This window comes from Dendrobates tinctorius, unplaced genomic scaffold (genome assembly GCF_039654945.1).
Source record: "Dendrobates tinctorius isolate UK_male_01 unplaced genomic scaffold, ASM3965494v1 ptg000160l, whole genome shotgun sequence".
Classification (NCBI taxonomy): domain Eukaryota; kingdom Metazoa; phylum Chordata; class Amphibia; order Anura; family Dendrobatidae; genus Dendrobates; species Dendrobates tinctorius.
In genome coordinates, this window is record NW_027361827.1 from 18394993 (window position 1) to 18411708 (window position 16716).

General features: G+C 44.0%; 1 long non-coding RNA gene across 1 annotated transcript in view; it reads left to right on the forward strand.

The window, feature by feature from the left end:
- LOC141052456 (uncharacterized) overlaps positions 1-13131 on the forward strand; it is a 55129-nt gene extending 41998 nt beyond the window's left edge. Inside the window, exon 4 of the long non-coding RNA XR_012220814.1 lies at positions 12602-13131. This is a non-coding gene — a long non-coding RNA (uncharacterized lncRNA). The remainder of the gene's footprint in view (positions 1-12601) is intronic.
- The last annotated feature ends 3585 nt before the right edge of the window (positions 13132-16716 follow it).

Sequence of the window (16716 nt, forward strand, 5' to 3'; positions counted from 1 at the left end):
TGCTGACAACTTTATCTTCCAAAGGTAGGGGAGAAAACAAGGGGATCTGCCACCTTGGATCTAATCCTTATAAACAGGGAGGAAATGGTTGAGGAGGTAAAAGTGGCTGGGACCCTAGGAGGTAGCGACCATGCTATTTTAGAATTTTGGATAACTAGAGGAGGAAGACCTGTGAAGACTCAGACGTCAAGGTTAGATTTTAAGGCAGATTTAAGGCAGATTTTAAGGGATTCAGAAAGAGAATTTGAGGGATCCAATGGCTGGATATCCTTAAAGACAAAAATGTCCAGTAAGGATGGGAAATCTCGAAAAATGAAATTCTCAAAGCACAATTGTTAACAATTCCGAAAAGAGGGAAGAATAGGAAGCATTTAAGGAAACCAGGATGGATGAACACAGAACTTAAGCACATGCTAAACAGGAAGAAAGAAATGTTTATAAAATGGAAAGAGGGAGGCATATGTAAAGAAGAATATAATGCTGTCTGCAGAACCTGCAGGGCACAAATCAGATTATTAAAGCTGACAATGAATTGAGGCTTGCAAGAGACATCAAAAGCAATAGTAAAGGATTTTGGGGATATGTCAATAGTAAAAGAAAAGTCAAAGATGCTATAGGATTTTTACAGGATGAAAATGATGAAATGGTAAGACAGGATGTTGAGAAGGCCAAACTTTTAAATTCCTATTTTGCATCTGTTTTCTCTCAGAAAGGAAATGTAACATCAACTGTTCTTCACTGTCCTATTAAGGAAATAGAAGAATCCAGGATATCTATAAACAGAAAGATAGTGAGGAAACACTTAGCTAACCTAAATGAATTCAAGTCTCCAGGTCCAGATGAATTACACCCCAGAGAACTGAAGGAGATAGCAGAAGAAATTTTTGAACCCCTCTCCATAATCTTTGAAAATTCTTGGAGAACAGGAGAAGTCCCAGAAGACTGGAGAAGAGTAAATGTTGTTCCTATCTTCAAAAAGGGGAAGAAGGTGGACCCAGGCAACTATAGGCCGGTGAGTCTGACTTCTATACCAGGAAAGATCTTTGAACAAATTATTAAACAACATGTATGTAAGTACCTGGATAAGAATGAAGTGATTAAACAGAGTCAGCATGGGTTTGTAACTAATAAGTCATGTCAGACTAACTTAATTTTCTTCTATGATGGAATCACGGATTGGGTGAATTAGGGAAAGGCTGTAGATATAGTATATCTTGACTTCAGCAAAGCATTTGACAAAGTATCTCACACAATCCTTATTAAAAAAATGACTAGGTATGGAATGGGCAAGGCAACTGTTAGGTGGATTCATAACTGGCTTAGTGATCGGACCCAAAGAGTGGTCGTAAATGGCTGCACATCGAGCTGGAAGAATGTCTCAAGTGGGGTACCACAGGGCTCTGTCCTGGGCCCCGTATTGTTCAACATCTTTGTCAATGATTTAGATGAAAGAATTGAGGGTAAACTGATTAAATTTTCTGATAACACAAAGCTAGGAGGGATAGCTAATACTAGAGAAGAGAGAGAGAGGATTAAAAAAGATATAAATAAACTGGAGAAGTGGGCAGCAACTAACAGAATGGTTTTTAACAGGGAATAATGCAAAGTACTACATCTGGGCAATAAAAATGAAAAAATCATATACAGAATGGGAGAAATAGGGCTAAGCAACAGCACATGTGAAAAAGACTTGAGTATACTAATAGATCACAGACTGAATGTGAGTCAACAGTGTGATGCAGCAGAAAAAAAGGCAAATGCAATTCTAGGATGTATTAACAGAAGCATACAGTCTAGATCACATGAAGTCATTATTGCCCTCTACTCCTCTTTGGTAAGACCTCATCTGGAATACTGTGTCCAGTTTTGGGCGCCACATTTTAAAAAGACATCAACAAACTGGAACAAGTTCAGAAAAGAGCAACCAGAATGGTGACGGGTCTGCAAACCCTGTCTTATTAGGAAAGGTTGCAGGATTTGGGAATGTTTAGCTTGCAAAAGAGAAGACTGAGAGGAGACTTAATAGCTGTCTACAAATATCTCAAGGGCTGTCACATTGTAGAAGGATCATCTTTATTCTGATTTGCGCAAGGAAAGACTAGAAGCAATGGGATGAAACTGAATGGGAGGAGACACAGAGATTAGATATCTGAAAATACTTTTTGACAGTTAGAGTGATCAATGAGTGGAACAGGCTGCCACGAGAAGTGGTGAGTTGTCCTTCAATGGAAGTCTTCAAACAGAGGCTGGACATACATCTGTCTGGGATGATTTAGCGAATCCTGCTTTGAGCAGGGGGCTGGACCAGATGGCCCAGGAGGTCCCTTCCAACTCTACGATTCTATGATTCTATGTAACGGAGGTAGTGGATACAGCATAAACCAAGGTTTAAGCATGAAATAAACATGGCCCTCTGGGAAAAAATAGCAAAACAAAACGGTAGCACTGTATGCAGTCCTTGCTTCAGTGGGGGTCAGCCCATTCAGAGTCAGCAATGTCCTTTAACAGGCACCACGTGCACAAACACTGTCCTGGAGTCTCTCACCAACCCAGACTGCCAATGGATTTCAGCCATTTATGCCCAGACCATGTGACTCCTCCATAATGTGACTAATCACATGAGTGTGACATTACACAGGTCCAGTCAGGACATGTGATGTCGGCTCTGCCATTGGAGATAAGGTGGATATTCTCCCACCCGCTCTATGAATGTCCACATAAAACCAGGCTATTTATACAACTTTAGTTTAGCCCTCGCAACTTTTTAATGTGCTGGAGGAAAATACTCTGGCTTTATATCACTGATGCCATTAAGCGTAGAGACATATATCACGTCTCCAGTACTTTATCGGTGACTTTGTCACATGTCCGCTTCCCTTTGCCCAAAGCCGGGGGTTTTGGCACCTTCACTGGCTAAGCAGGGGACTATGGACAGGGCATCTGCGTTCCCTTGCTACTTCCCTGGTCTGAGCTCCACATGAAAATTAAAATCCTGGAGTGCTAAAAGTCATGTAGTCACCCAGGCATTCTTCCCCTTCCTTTCCCTCATCCATCTCAGGGGCGCATGATCTGACACGAGCCTGAGCTTACGGCCTAGCAGAAATCGCCCATTTGATGGCCAAGCACTCTTTTATGACATAGTTTTTCTTAAAGGAGTAGAGCTTCCTATTTAGTTATAGGACTGGATGATCATCCTCATCTATCTCCTGGGACAACACGGTTCTCACCCCGACGTCAGAGGCGTCCGTCTGGAGCACAAACACCTTAGTGAAATTCGGTACGACCAAGACCGACTGTCTGCACAGGACGAGCTTCAACTCCTAGGATGTCATCTCTGCTTCAGATGACCACCAACGTTCTTGTGCCCGTGAGAAGATCCCTCAGAGATACGGCTATCATGGCGAAAATTAGAGATAAATCGCCGATAATAGCCCACAATTCCCAGAAACGCCCTAATCTGCTTTTTGGAAATCAGCTGCGGCCATTTTTGGATTGCCTTCACTGTATATTTGTGGCTTTGTCTCGCCCCTTCCAACGATATAGTCCAAGTACGTTACCTCTTCTTTCCAGAGGGTGCACTTCTTTGGGTGTATAGTAAATCCTGCTTTCCTCAGTGCATTCAGAACCTCCTGTACCTTCTGCAGGTGACTTCCCCAATCCGTGCTGAATATCATGATGTCATCCAAGTAAGCGGCGGTATACTTCTTGTGAGAGGCTAGTATGTGGTCCATAGCCCTCAGGAAGGTAGCTGGGGCTCCTTGTCCGAAAGGCATCTGGGTATGCTGAAAGCACCCGTCAGGTGTAGAGAAGGCCATCTTCTCCTTGGCCCTTGTAGACAAGAGAATTTGCCAGTACCCTTTTGTTAGGTCCAGGGTGGTGATGTATCTGGCTGACCTTAGCCTCTCAATAAGCTTTCTGACCCGGGGCATCAGATACAAGTCGAACTTGGACACCTCATTGAGCTTCCTGTAATCATTGCAGAAGCACCACTCCCCATCCAGCTTCGGCATCAGGATAATAGGGCTGGACAAGCCGCTCTTTGACTCCTCGATGGCACCCAGGCTCAACATTCTCTTCACCTGCTTGGAGATCACCTTGCGGCGAGCTTCGGGAATCCGATTTGGCCTTTGGTTCACCCTCACATATGTTTCAGTCAGGATTTCATGTTCCACAATCTGCATACATTCTGGTAACTCCGAAAACAGTTCTCTGTTCTGCTGAAGCAGATCATGGCACTGTTGTTTCTGGGCCAACGACAGTGTCTCTGCCACTGTGACATCCTCAACCTTGGCTTCAGGATGGGTCCCTAAGCATGTTGCTTCTACCAGATCCCTGTCTTGCCACATCTTCAGCAGCTTGATGTGGTACACTTGGTATGGCTTTCTTCTCCTTGGTTGGTCGACCTTATAGTTGACGTCACTCAACTTCTCAACCACCTTGTATGGCCCTTGCCACTTGGCCAGGAATTTACTTTCAACGGTGGGGATCAACACAAGCACCTGGTCCAGAGGGCTGCACTGTATTAGTCTTGCCGACCGATTGTAGACCCTTGCCTGGGCCTGTTGTGCTTGGAGGAGACTCTCCTTCACAGTCGGCATCACACTCATGATCCTGTCCTGCATCTGGGCCACATGTTCAATAACGCTTTGGTGGGGTGTTACTTCTGCTTCACAGGTATCCTTTGCAATGTCCAGAAGACCCCGAGGGTGCCATTGGTATAGGAGTTCGAACGGCAAGAACCCCATAGAGGCTTGTGGGACTTCTCTGATGGTAGAACAGTAGATATGGCAGGAGGCAATCCCAATTTCGGCCGTCCTTCTCCATGACCTTCTTTAACATGGATTTTAAGGTCTTATTGAACCTCTCCACCAGGCCATCTGTCTGCAGATGGTACACTGACATCTTAAGTTGGGTAATCTGAAGGGCCTTACACAACTCCTTCATCACCTTGGACATGAATAGTGTCCCTTGCTCTGTCAGGATCTCCTTCAACAAGCCTTTCCAGGAGAGACTAGCTCCCGTGCTACACTCCGGGCAGAGGAGTTTCTCAGTGGCACCGCCTCTGGGTACCGTGTAGCATAATCCATTACTACCAGGATGAATTGATGACCCCTGGTGGACTTAACTAAGGTCCTGACCAAGTTCATGGCCATCTGGTCAAATTGGACGTCTATTATGCACAACAGAACTAGGGGACTGTGGAAGTGAGATACGGGGGCAGTTTGCTGACAGGTAGGGCAGGACCGGCAGAAATTAACAATGTGCCTGTGACACTCAGACCAGTAGAACCTCTGAGGGACTCACTCTTGGGTCTTATCTACGTCTAGATGCCCCCCAAGACATGAGCATGGGCCAGATCTAGTACCCTATGTTTATAGGGTCCAGGGACTAACATCTGCTCTAATACTTTCCCTCTCTCTTCAGTGACCCAATATAGCAACTCCTCATTGACTGCAAAGTACGGGAACCTGGTGTCAGCCCCTGGCTCTTGGGCAACCCCATTTATCACAGTCACATATTGCAAAGTCAAATCCTGCATTTGGGCAGTTCCAAAATTCCTTGTCGTCCCCGTGGATAAAGCAGATGCCCACATGTTTCCCTGGGATCAAATGGTGGGGGAGTGTGGCCTTTATCAGGGTCACCAAGCTCCTTGAGTCCAAGAGTCCTGACAGCAGTACTCCATTTATTGTCATGGTACATGCCTGCTGTCCCTCACCGGGCTGATAGTCCACACTACAGGCGGCATAGGCATAGTAGGAGCATCGCCTCCCGAGGCTTCAGTCCATCTCTTCAGAGGACAAGAGACAAGAGGCGGCTATATGTCCCAGACCGTGGCATCTCCAGCAAAGCAAGTCTTTACCCATGGCCTTTGACAACCCCTCAGCGATCCCTTGGGGTCTAGGACTCCCCCAAGTGGTGGCTATACTACCCCTCTTTTGGGGCTCAGGTTCCCACTGGGTACCACAGTATGGCGATGCAACACCCCCTGGCTTCCTTAGGGACCTCTCGACCACCTAGTACCATTCCACTAGGCCCACTAGTTCATTCGCATTTCGCGGATCTCCCTCATCAACCCAGATCTGTTCATGACAACTCGCTTGACCATCTGTGCTGGAGTGGAGGATTCTGGATGCAACCACTTTTGCACAAGATGCAGCAGATCAAGCATTTTGGATCGAGGCGGTTTATCCCCATGATATGCCCAGTGGTGAACTCTTTTTGCTCTCACTGATATAGTCACTCCTGCGTGCTCCAAAATTTCAGTTTTTAACTTGGCATACTCCTGCGCATCCTGTAATGCCAAATCATAATAGGCCTTGTGGGGCTCACCAATTGAATCAAATAGGAGGCCAGCACCTCTGCCCACTGCTCTGGTGGTAGCTTCTCACGCTCCGCCACCCGCTCGAACACAGTCAAAAGTGCCTCTACATCATCACCCAGGGTCATTTTTTTGCATAGCTCTTCTTACCGCTTTTCGAACATACGTGTCATCACCTATACTTGGGAGAGGAGCTGCCGGCCTTCCACGAACCGTCTCTGCAAGCAAGTCAGTCTGCTGCTGGTGCTGCATTTGTTGTAAAAGCAGTTTACTGGTCTCTTGTTGCAGCATCTGTTGCTGCTGTAATTGTTGCTGGTGTTGTAGTTGTTGCTGCTGTGCCTGTAGCAGATGATTGAGCAGGTCCTCCATCTTGCCCAACATATATGCTGGCTTGTGGCCGTCACACGATGCTACCTGCACGTCTAACACCACCTGTGGTAGATCGGCTCACTCAGCTGCACATGGAGATAGTGATGGGAACGCTGTGGCTTTAAGGATGCACTTGGTATATTGGATACAGCATAAACCAAGGTTTAAGCATAGAATAAACCCGGTCCTGTGGGAAACAACAGCAAAACAAAACAGTAGCACTAAGTGCTGTCCTTGCATCAGTGGGAGTCAGTCCACTCAGAGTCAGCAATGTTTTTTAACAGGCAACACGTGCACAAACACTGTCCTGGAAGCTTCCTCTCCAGGTACTAACCAACCCAGACTGCCCCTGGAGTTCAGCCATTTAAGCCCAAACCATGTGACGCCTCCATCATGTGACTGATCACATAATTGTGACATCACACAGGTCCTGTCAGGACATGTGATGTCGGCTATGCCGGTGGAGATAAGGTGAACATTCTCTCATCCGCTCTGATTGTCCACATAAAATCAGCCCATTTATGCAACTTTAGTTTAAGCCTAACAACACTTTAGTGTGCTGGAGAAAAATACTCTGGCTTTAAATCACTGATGCCATTAAGCATAGTGACACATATCACCCTTCCAGTACTTTACCAGTGACTTTGTCACAAAACTCATACAGTGGGGAAAAAAAGTATTTAGTCAGTCAGCAATAGTGCAAGTTCCACCACTTAAAAAGATGAGAGGCGTCTGTAATTTACATCATAGGTAGACCTCAACTATGGGAGACAAACTGAGAAAAAAAAATCCAGAAAATCACATTGTCTGTTTTTTTTTCATTTTATTTGCATATTATGGTGGAAAATAAGTATTTGGTCAGAAACAAAATTTCATCTAAATACTTTGTGATATATCCTTTGTTGGCAACGACAGAGGTCAAACGTTTTCTGTAAGTCTTCACAAGGTTGCCACACACTGTTGTTGGTATGTTGGCCCATTCCTCCATGCAGATCTCCTCTAGAGCAGTGATGTTTTTGGCTTTTCGCTTGGCAACACGGACTTTCAACTCCCTCCAAAGGTTTTCTATAGGGTTGAGATCTGGAGACTGGCTAGGCCACTCCAGGACCTTGAAATGCTTCTTACGAAGCCACTCCTTCGTTGCCCTGGCGGTGTGCTTTGGATCATTGTCATGTTGAAAGACCCAGCCACGTTTCATCTTCAATGCCCTTGCTGATGGAAGGAGGTTTGCACTAAAATCTCACGATACATGGCCCCATTCATTCTTTCATATACCCGGATCAGTCGTCCTGGCCCCTTTGCAGAGAAACAGCCCCAAAAAATGATGTTTCCACCACCATGCTTTACAGTAGGTATGGTGTTTGATGGATACAACTCAGTATTCTTTTTCCTCCAAACACGACAAGTTGTGTTTCTACCAAACAATTCCAGTTTGGTTTCATCAGACCATAGGACATTCTCCCAAAACTCCTCTGGATCATCCAAATGCTCTCTAGCAAACTTCAGACGGGCCCGGACATGTACAGGCTTAAGCAGTGGGACACGTCTGGCACTGCAGGATCTGAGTCCATGGTGGCGTAGTGTGTTACTTATGGTAGGCCTTGTTACATTGGTCCCAGCTCTCTGCAGTTCATTCACTAGGTCCCCCCGCGTGGTTCTGGGATTTTTGCTCACCGTTCTTGTGATCATTCTGACCCCACGGGGTGGGATTTTGCGTGGAGCACCAGATCGAGGGAGATTATCAGTGGTCTTGTATGTCTTCCATTTTCTAATTATTGCTCCCACAGTTGATTTCTTCACTCCAAGCTGGTTGGCTATTGCAGATTCAGTCTTCCCAGCCTGGTGCAGGGCTACAATTTTGTTTCTGGTGTCCTTTGACAGCTCTTTGGTCTTCACCATAGTGGAGTTTGGAGTCAGACTGTTTGAGGGTGTGCACAGGTGTCTTTTTATACTGATAACAAGTTTAAACAGGTGCCATTACTACAGGTAATGAGTGGAGGAAAGAGGAGACTCTTAAAGAAGAAGTTACAGGTCTGTGAGAGCCAGAAATCTTGATTGCTTGTTTCTGACCAAATACTTATTTTCCACCATAATATGCAAATAAAATGAAAAAAAAACAGACAATGTGATTTTCTGGATTTTTTTTTCTCAGTTTGTCTCCCATAGTTGAGGTCTACCTATGATGTAAATTACAGACGCCTCTCATCTTTTTAAGTGGTGGAACTTGCACTATTGCTGACTGACTAAATACTTTTTTTCCCCACTGTATATAATGCTGGGTGCATTATATACAATGCACCCAGCATTATATATTAGTTATATGTGCATGAGTCAGAGTGAAAACCTTCAAGTGTATTGGACACCTCTTTAAAGGCTCTCTGTCAGCACAGAATGACTATTCAAACCAAGCAGAAGTGCTTGAATTATCATGGCGGCCAATCTTTTACATACACCTTCCCACCTGCTTGTTTTCCATCCAGCTCCATCCTTCTCTGGCTCTATGAAGCCAGAGTTGTCAATCAAATTAGAGGGGGGTGGAGAATGTTGGAATACAAGCAGGTGGCAAGGTGAGTGTACATGATTGGTCACATCGTGTAGCACCGAGCTACACGACTTAGTTTGAACAGTTATTCTGTGCTGACAGAGTCCCTTTGGGAGTCACGTGACCACAGGTCCTATTAGTCATGTGATGGAAGGTCCTAAAGCTACAATGAAGTGCCTGAATGAGCAGCTGCTGCCACACGCCCTCGCAGGATGAGGATGTCAGCACAGACACAGGAAGAGCCACGGGGATGCTGGAAGCAGGAGCCATCATCGGAAGGTAAGTTAAGCATTTATTTTATCATGTGCTTGCCAGCAGGGGGTTATATATGGATGGGGGGCCGTGTGAATGCCAGCAGGGGGGAATATAGGGACGGGGGGCTCGTGTGCATGCCAGCAGGGAGGAATATAGGGACAGGGGGGCCGTGTGCATGCCAGCATGGGGGCATATCGAGAAAGGGGGGGCCATGTGCGTGCCAGCAGGGGGGCATATAGAGAGAGGGGGGGCCATGTGAGTGCCAGCAAGGGGGCATATAGTGACCGGGGGGGCCATATCCAGGATGTGATGGGGGGGCTATGTGCCAGCACAAGGGGTCAATGTGCCAGGATGGGGGTTATATAGATACCAGGACACTGGCATTATAAGACACACCTCCATTTAGCATAAAAAAGTAATTTTCTCTTTTTCTTCACCAAATTTGGGGGTGCGTGTTATAATCAGATGCGTCTTATAAAGCAAAAAATACGGTACTTGATTTACCATATACAATTATTCCAGTTTATTGCTATTGCTATGGAATTTTGTGAGTGAGGATAAAATCATATTTGCATGTAGCTATAAAGTGAGGCCCTGAAATTTATATTACTAGTGGGCCCTTGGCACCCCAGTTCGACATTTTTTCTCATTAATGTACACTCTGCACCCCATCTTGACTGAGAAAAAACAGAAATGTAGACATTCTTGCAAATTTATTAAAAAATAAAAACTGAATTATCACATGGTCCAAAGTATTCAGACCCTTTGCTCAGACACTCATATCTCATATTTAAGTCACATACTGTCCATTTCCTTGTGATCCTCCTTGAGATGGTTCTACTCCTTCACTGGAGTCCAGCTGTATTTAATTAAACTGATAGGACTTGATTTGTAAAGCCACACACCTGTCTATAAGACCTCACAGCTCACAGTGCATGTCAGACCAAATGAGAATCATGAGGTCAAAGGAACTGGCCAAGGAGCTCAGAGACAGAATTGTAGCAAGACACAATGAACTTTTTTGAATTTGCCAAACGGCTGCAATGAAACACAGACTGAAAAATTCAAAGGGGTCTGAATGCTTTCTGTACTCACTGTATACTCATATTCTCACAATTGTCTTCTATTGAGAAAAGCCAGGTGAGACTGCAAATGACATACGTGAAGTAACGTGACCGCCCACCTGCATGGGGATTACAAGGGAATTTTGATAGGCTACTCACTGCATACTGTTACAAGTCAGCATTTACATAGACACACTGCAAACTTTTATTCTAAGCCTGGACAACCCCTTTAAATATATACAGTGCCTACAAGTAGTATTCAACCCCCTGCAGATTTAGCAGGTTTGATAAGATGCAAATAAGTTAGAGCCTTCAAACTTCACACAAGAGCAGGATTTATTAACAGATGCATAAATCTTACAAACCAAAAAGTTATGTTGCTCAGTTAAATTTTAATAAATTTTAAACATAAAAGTGTGGGTCAATTATTATTCAACCCCTAGGTTTAATATTTTGTGGAATAACCCTTGTTTGCAATTACAGCTAATAATCGTCTTTTATAAGACCTGATCAGGCCGGCACAGGTCTCTGGAGTTATCTTGGCCCACTCCTCCATGCAGATCTTCTCCAAGTTATCTAGGTTCTTTGGGTGTCTCATGTGGACTTTAATCTTGAGCTCCTTCCACAAGTTTTCAATTGGGTTAAGGTCAGGAGACTGACTAGGCCACTCCAACACCTTGATTTTTTGCCTCTTGAACCAGGCCTTGGTTTTCTTGGCTGTGTGCTTTGGGTCGTTGTCTTGTTGAAAGATGAAATGACGACCCATCTTAAGATCCTTGATGGAGGAGCGGAGGTTCTTGGCCAAAATCTCCAGGTAGGCCGTGCTATCCATCTTCCCATGGATGCGGACCAGATGGCCAGGCCCCTTGGCTGAGAAACAGCCCCACAGCATGATGCTGCCACCACCATGCTTGACTGTAGGGATGGTATTCTTGGGGTCGTATGCAGTGCCATCCAGTCTCCAAACGTCACGTGTGTGGTTGGCACCAAAGATCTCGATCTTGGTCTCATCAGACCAGAGAACCTTGAATCAGTCTGTCTCAGAGTCCTCCAAGTGATCATGAGCAAACTGTAGACGTGCCTTGACATGACGCTTTGAAAGTAAAGGTACCTTACGGGCTCGTCTGGAACGGAGACCATTGCGGTGGAGTACGTTACTTATGGTATTGACTGAAACCAATGTCCCCACTGCCATGAGATCTTCCCGGAGCTCCTTCCTTGTTGTCCTTGGGTTAGCCTTGACTCTTCGGACAAGCCTGGCCTCGACACGGGAGGAAACTTTCAAAGGCTGTCCAGGCCGTGGAAGGCTAACAGTAGTTCCATAAGCCTTCCACTTCCGGATGATGCTCCCAACAGTGGAGACAGGTAGGCCCAACTCCTTGGAAAGGGTTTTGTACCCCTTGCCAACCTTGTGACCCTCCACGATCTTGTCTCTGAAGGCCTTGGAATGCTCCTTTGTCTTTCCCATGTTGACCATGTATGAGTGCTGTTCACAAGTTTGGGGAGGGTCTTAAATAGTCAGAAAAGGCTGGAAAAAGAGATAATTAATCCAAGCATGTGAAGCTCATTGTTCTTTGTGCCTGAAATACTTCTTAATACTTTAGGGGAACCAAACAGAATTCTGGTGGTTTGAGGGGTTGAATAATAAATGACCCTCTGAATAAACTTTTCACAATTTAAAAAAAAATTAAACAAAGAAATAACATTCTTTTTTGCTGCAGTGCATTTCACACTTCCAGGCTGATCTACAGTCCAAGTGTCACAATGCCAAGTTAATTCTGAATGTGTAAACCTGCTAAATCTGCAGGGGGTTGAATACTACTTTTAGGCACTGTATATATTATTTATGTATTTATTTTTTTTAACAACTGTACAACTTTGTTGCTTAATTTTGCTGTCTAATCTCTCAGAAAGGGATGGAAAGTTGAACATTTGTTTTTGATTTATGTTTGAATGCACATTTAATCATTTTAGCTGCACACAAATGTAGCCAGTCTAAAATGTATAATACTGAATGAAGATAATTCTATATTGTAATATTTTATTTTGTAGATGACGTAGGAAAAGAAAGCCTGGAAATGCAATGTGTTATTCTCTTTGCCAACTGTGCAGCCAAGTGTTTGAACAATTGGTGAGGCTTTTGGCTGAAGTGGAGTCCTTCACAACATGATCTCAGCCTTAATTTGATCTATTCCCTTGGCATATCATACTTGCGCTGTTTAATTCTGCACTCCATGCTGTAGTCTTTGTGTAAAATAAATCTATTATTTTGTATGTTTTGCTAGTAGTTGAGTTTGGATACTGTATATAGTTAGTTACCTATGTCATTTTGAGTAACTAGACCCTGGCCGCTCTTGCAGCTTTCTGTATCTCTTTTAAAGGTTATATTATTGCAATGATTACTGAATTCGCCCCTAAAATGCCCATGCACACACAAGATGTTTTTTCTTTTTAACATATTTGTTTTAGTAAATATTTGAATTCCCCATAAAACGACAATTTTAGAGCATTTTCTTCATACTACTTTTCCTTTATACCTTCCAGAAATGAATTAATAAATTGACGATTGGGTGTTACCATAACCTTTGTAAATAATAAATGGGAGATAATGGACAGAAAAGTGTCATTACACCAATAGATCTACAAGAACAAATCACCACCCCTTCCCACAGAGAGCAAGGTTATGCATACAGTGCTGTATCTGTTTAAATTGTACCATTCTTCAAAAGAGCCCCCCACCCTAATGATAATGAGGTGTGTGAGCACCATGTCAACAACCAACAATACAATGAAAAGTGATGGGGGATGTTCTTCTACCAGTTTACAAGGTAGAAGAACAATAATTTGTGTGATGCCAGGATGCCCCATAGCCAAAGGTCACATATGTCATGCGCCAAGATATGTATCTCAATTCAGCAGTGATCTGAAATTTCTGTCAGGGGATGGCAGCACAGCACTGTCTTTGTGATATACAATTCTCCTGCTCCTGAGGAGCAGGACACTGTCAAGCATATAAGGTGGACACTGAGCATGTAACAGTCATTCTCTCTACGATGTAAGTCATGGGGATAGCAAAAAAAGAGCATTTGGGAGCTTAAATCCCTGATAGAAAAAAATATGTGGCTAAAGTCTTGAATAAATCCTCAACCTTGTTTATAACATAAAGCAAAATCCTTTATTAATGGTCGTATAAACAAGACATATTGATATAAATTTATCCACACATTACATAACACTTATAAAAACTGGTGGGCAGCGATACTACCGTGGGGCAACATTATAAGCATGTCAAGACTTTATCCACTCATTTTTTTTTCTACCAGTGATTTAAGCTCCCCAATGTTCTTTACTGCTATCTATATTATATGGAGAGTTTCTCTAATCAAAATATATGGTTGCTATATTAATCCACAATTCTAGCTGTTACATAATGGGGACCTGAGGCCCAGCCTCACTGCATATACAGTATCTTAGCTATCTGAAGGGTGCTGTGACTCAAGAGGTTCAGGATACATCTGTTTGTAGATACATTCATATTCAGTTATTTAATTATTTGCTTTTCCTGAAGTGCAGTTTTCCCCAGGGTTCAAACTCACAACCTGTAGCATAATAGGCAGCAATTTTATTATTGAGCAACAAGTTGCATTGCTAAGAATAGGATAATTTATTTCTCTATATATATCTAAATGGTATTTTTCTTCTTTACAGGTATATTGTACTAGTTAGAGATCTTGCAAATCGATTCACAGGTCCCTGTCCATATGCCATGTCAGTTATCAGTGACATCTGGTCCTGCAAACCACCTTCTGACAGCATCCGCTTTTCTTCTTTTGATTAGCTGACCTGAGGCATTATCACATGTTGCTTACATGCCAACCAAACCAACCAATCAAAGGAAGAGCTGGGATAACTTCCAGCATCTACACACTGTTAGGCTGGCGGAACACACCAAATAATATAGATGTTAATGAGGTGCATTCGCAGCCTGGGTTCCACCGTGCAGCGATGGAAACTGCTGCTAGACAATGGCGGACAGTAGCACGCTCAGGTTACCTCATCCGGAGTGTGCGAGGCGAACCCTGTTACTTCACAAGGTCCCACTAATATAACGTGAGCGCAAGCGATGTGGTCACAGAACTCTGCCCAGAGGCATGGAGTCAGAGTCCTTCCAGACCCACTTGCGCACAGAGCCACTGCAGCGGCGCTAGAGAGTGATGCTAGGAAAGTGCTATGCCCTGTTAGCTGTCACAGGGTGCAGTGGATAGACTCGTACTGCCTAGAGGTATGGGAGATATGGCGGCACTATGGCGCTAACCTTTGTGCTGGACTGGAGCACTGTGGCACATGCTTTGCCACCATTAGGCGCTGACGCAAGCTAAACTAACCCTAACACATACGTATCAAAGGAAGGGGTTATTTAATGAGTCAATCACCAGTTTCATGCATCCGTCATCACTCACACAAATCTCAACAAAAGTCTATCTTAGCGCATGGCCGAGCGGTCATGCAAACCTTTTATATCAGCTTCCTTCCGCGACCTTCCTGACCTTCCTGATGGTCCAATCCGAGCTGGAGAAGGACCTGAGCATGTGACCTCCGATCTCCAATGAGAGATCGTCCCACGGGCATGCTCGGTGGACTGGCAGGAGGAGTTCCTGGAGTAGCTCGCTGCTGACCAACATGCATTGCTATAGCTAGACCAGAGGTGGCAGCAGCAACCAAACCTACAATGTTGGTGTGAACAGAGCGCTGAGATCGACGAGTCCGCTGAGCAGGCTCCACTGTGGACGAAGAGGAATGGGAGACCGCCGAAGGCAAAGCTCGGGATTCCTGCTGTGCAGCGACAGGAACCCGACACCTGACATCAACAAACTGGAGCAAGTTCAGAAAAGAGCGACCAGAATGGTGACCGGTCTGCAAACCCTGTCTTATGAGGAAAGGTTGCAGGATTTGGGAATGTTTAGTTTGCAAAAGAGAAGACTGAGAGGAGACTTAATAGCTGTCTACAAATATCTAAAGGGCTGTCACATTGTAGAAGGATCAACTTTATTCTCATTTGCACAAGGAAAGACTAGAAGCAATGGGATGAAACTGAATGGGAGGAGACACAGATTAGATATTAGAAAAAACTTTTTGACAGTTAGAGTGATCAATGAGTGGAACAGGCTGCCACGAGAAGTGGTGAGTTCTCCTTCAATGGAAGTCTTCAAACAGAGGCTGGACAGACATCTGACTGGGATGATTTAGCGAATCCTGCTTTGAGCAGGGGGTTGGACCAGATGGCCCAGGAGGTCCCTTCCAACTCTACGATTCTATGATTCTATGATTCTATGACCTAACACACACGTGGTCAAAATTGTTGGTACCCCTTGTTTAATATCAGAAAAACCCACAATGGTTACAAAAATAACTTGAATCTGGCAAAAGTAATAATAAATGAAAATTGAACAAATGAAAGTCAGATATGGCTTTTCAACCATGCTTTCAAAGAATTAAAAAAAGTAAATAAAACTCATGAAATAGGCCTGGACAGAATTAAAAAAAAAAAAACAAAACTCATGAAATAGGCCTGGACAGAAATGATGGTACCCCTGAAAATAATGTGACGAAAGGGACATGTTAATTCAAGGTGTGTCCACAAATTAGCATCACAGGTGTCTACAATCTTGGAATCAGTGAGTGGACCTGAATAGAGGGATACAGATACTCATTGTGCTGTTTGGTAACATGGTGTGTATCACACTCAACATGGACCAGAGGAAACAAAGGAAAGAGTTGTCTCAGGAGATTAGAAAGAAAATTATAGACAAACATGTTAAAGGTAAAAGTCATAAGACCATCTCCAAGCAGCTTGATGTTCTTGTCACTACAATTGCACATATTATTCACAAATTTAAGCTACATGGGACTGTAGCCAACCTCCATGGACGTGGCCGCAGGAGGAAAATTGATGACAAATCAAAGGCCGCAGGAGGAAAATTGATGACAAATCAAAGAGACAGATAATACAAATGGCGATAAAAGAGCCCTGAAAAGCTTTTAAACAGATTAAAGGTGAACTTTAAGCTCAAGGAATATCAGTGTCCGATCGCACCATTCGTTGTTGTATGAGCCAAAGGACTTCAAGGGAGGCGAGCAAGAAGGACACCATTGTTGAAAAAAAAATC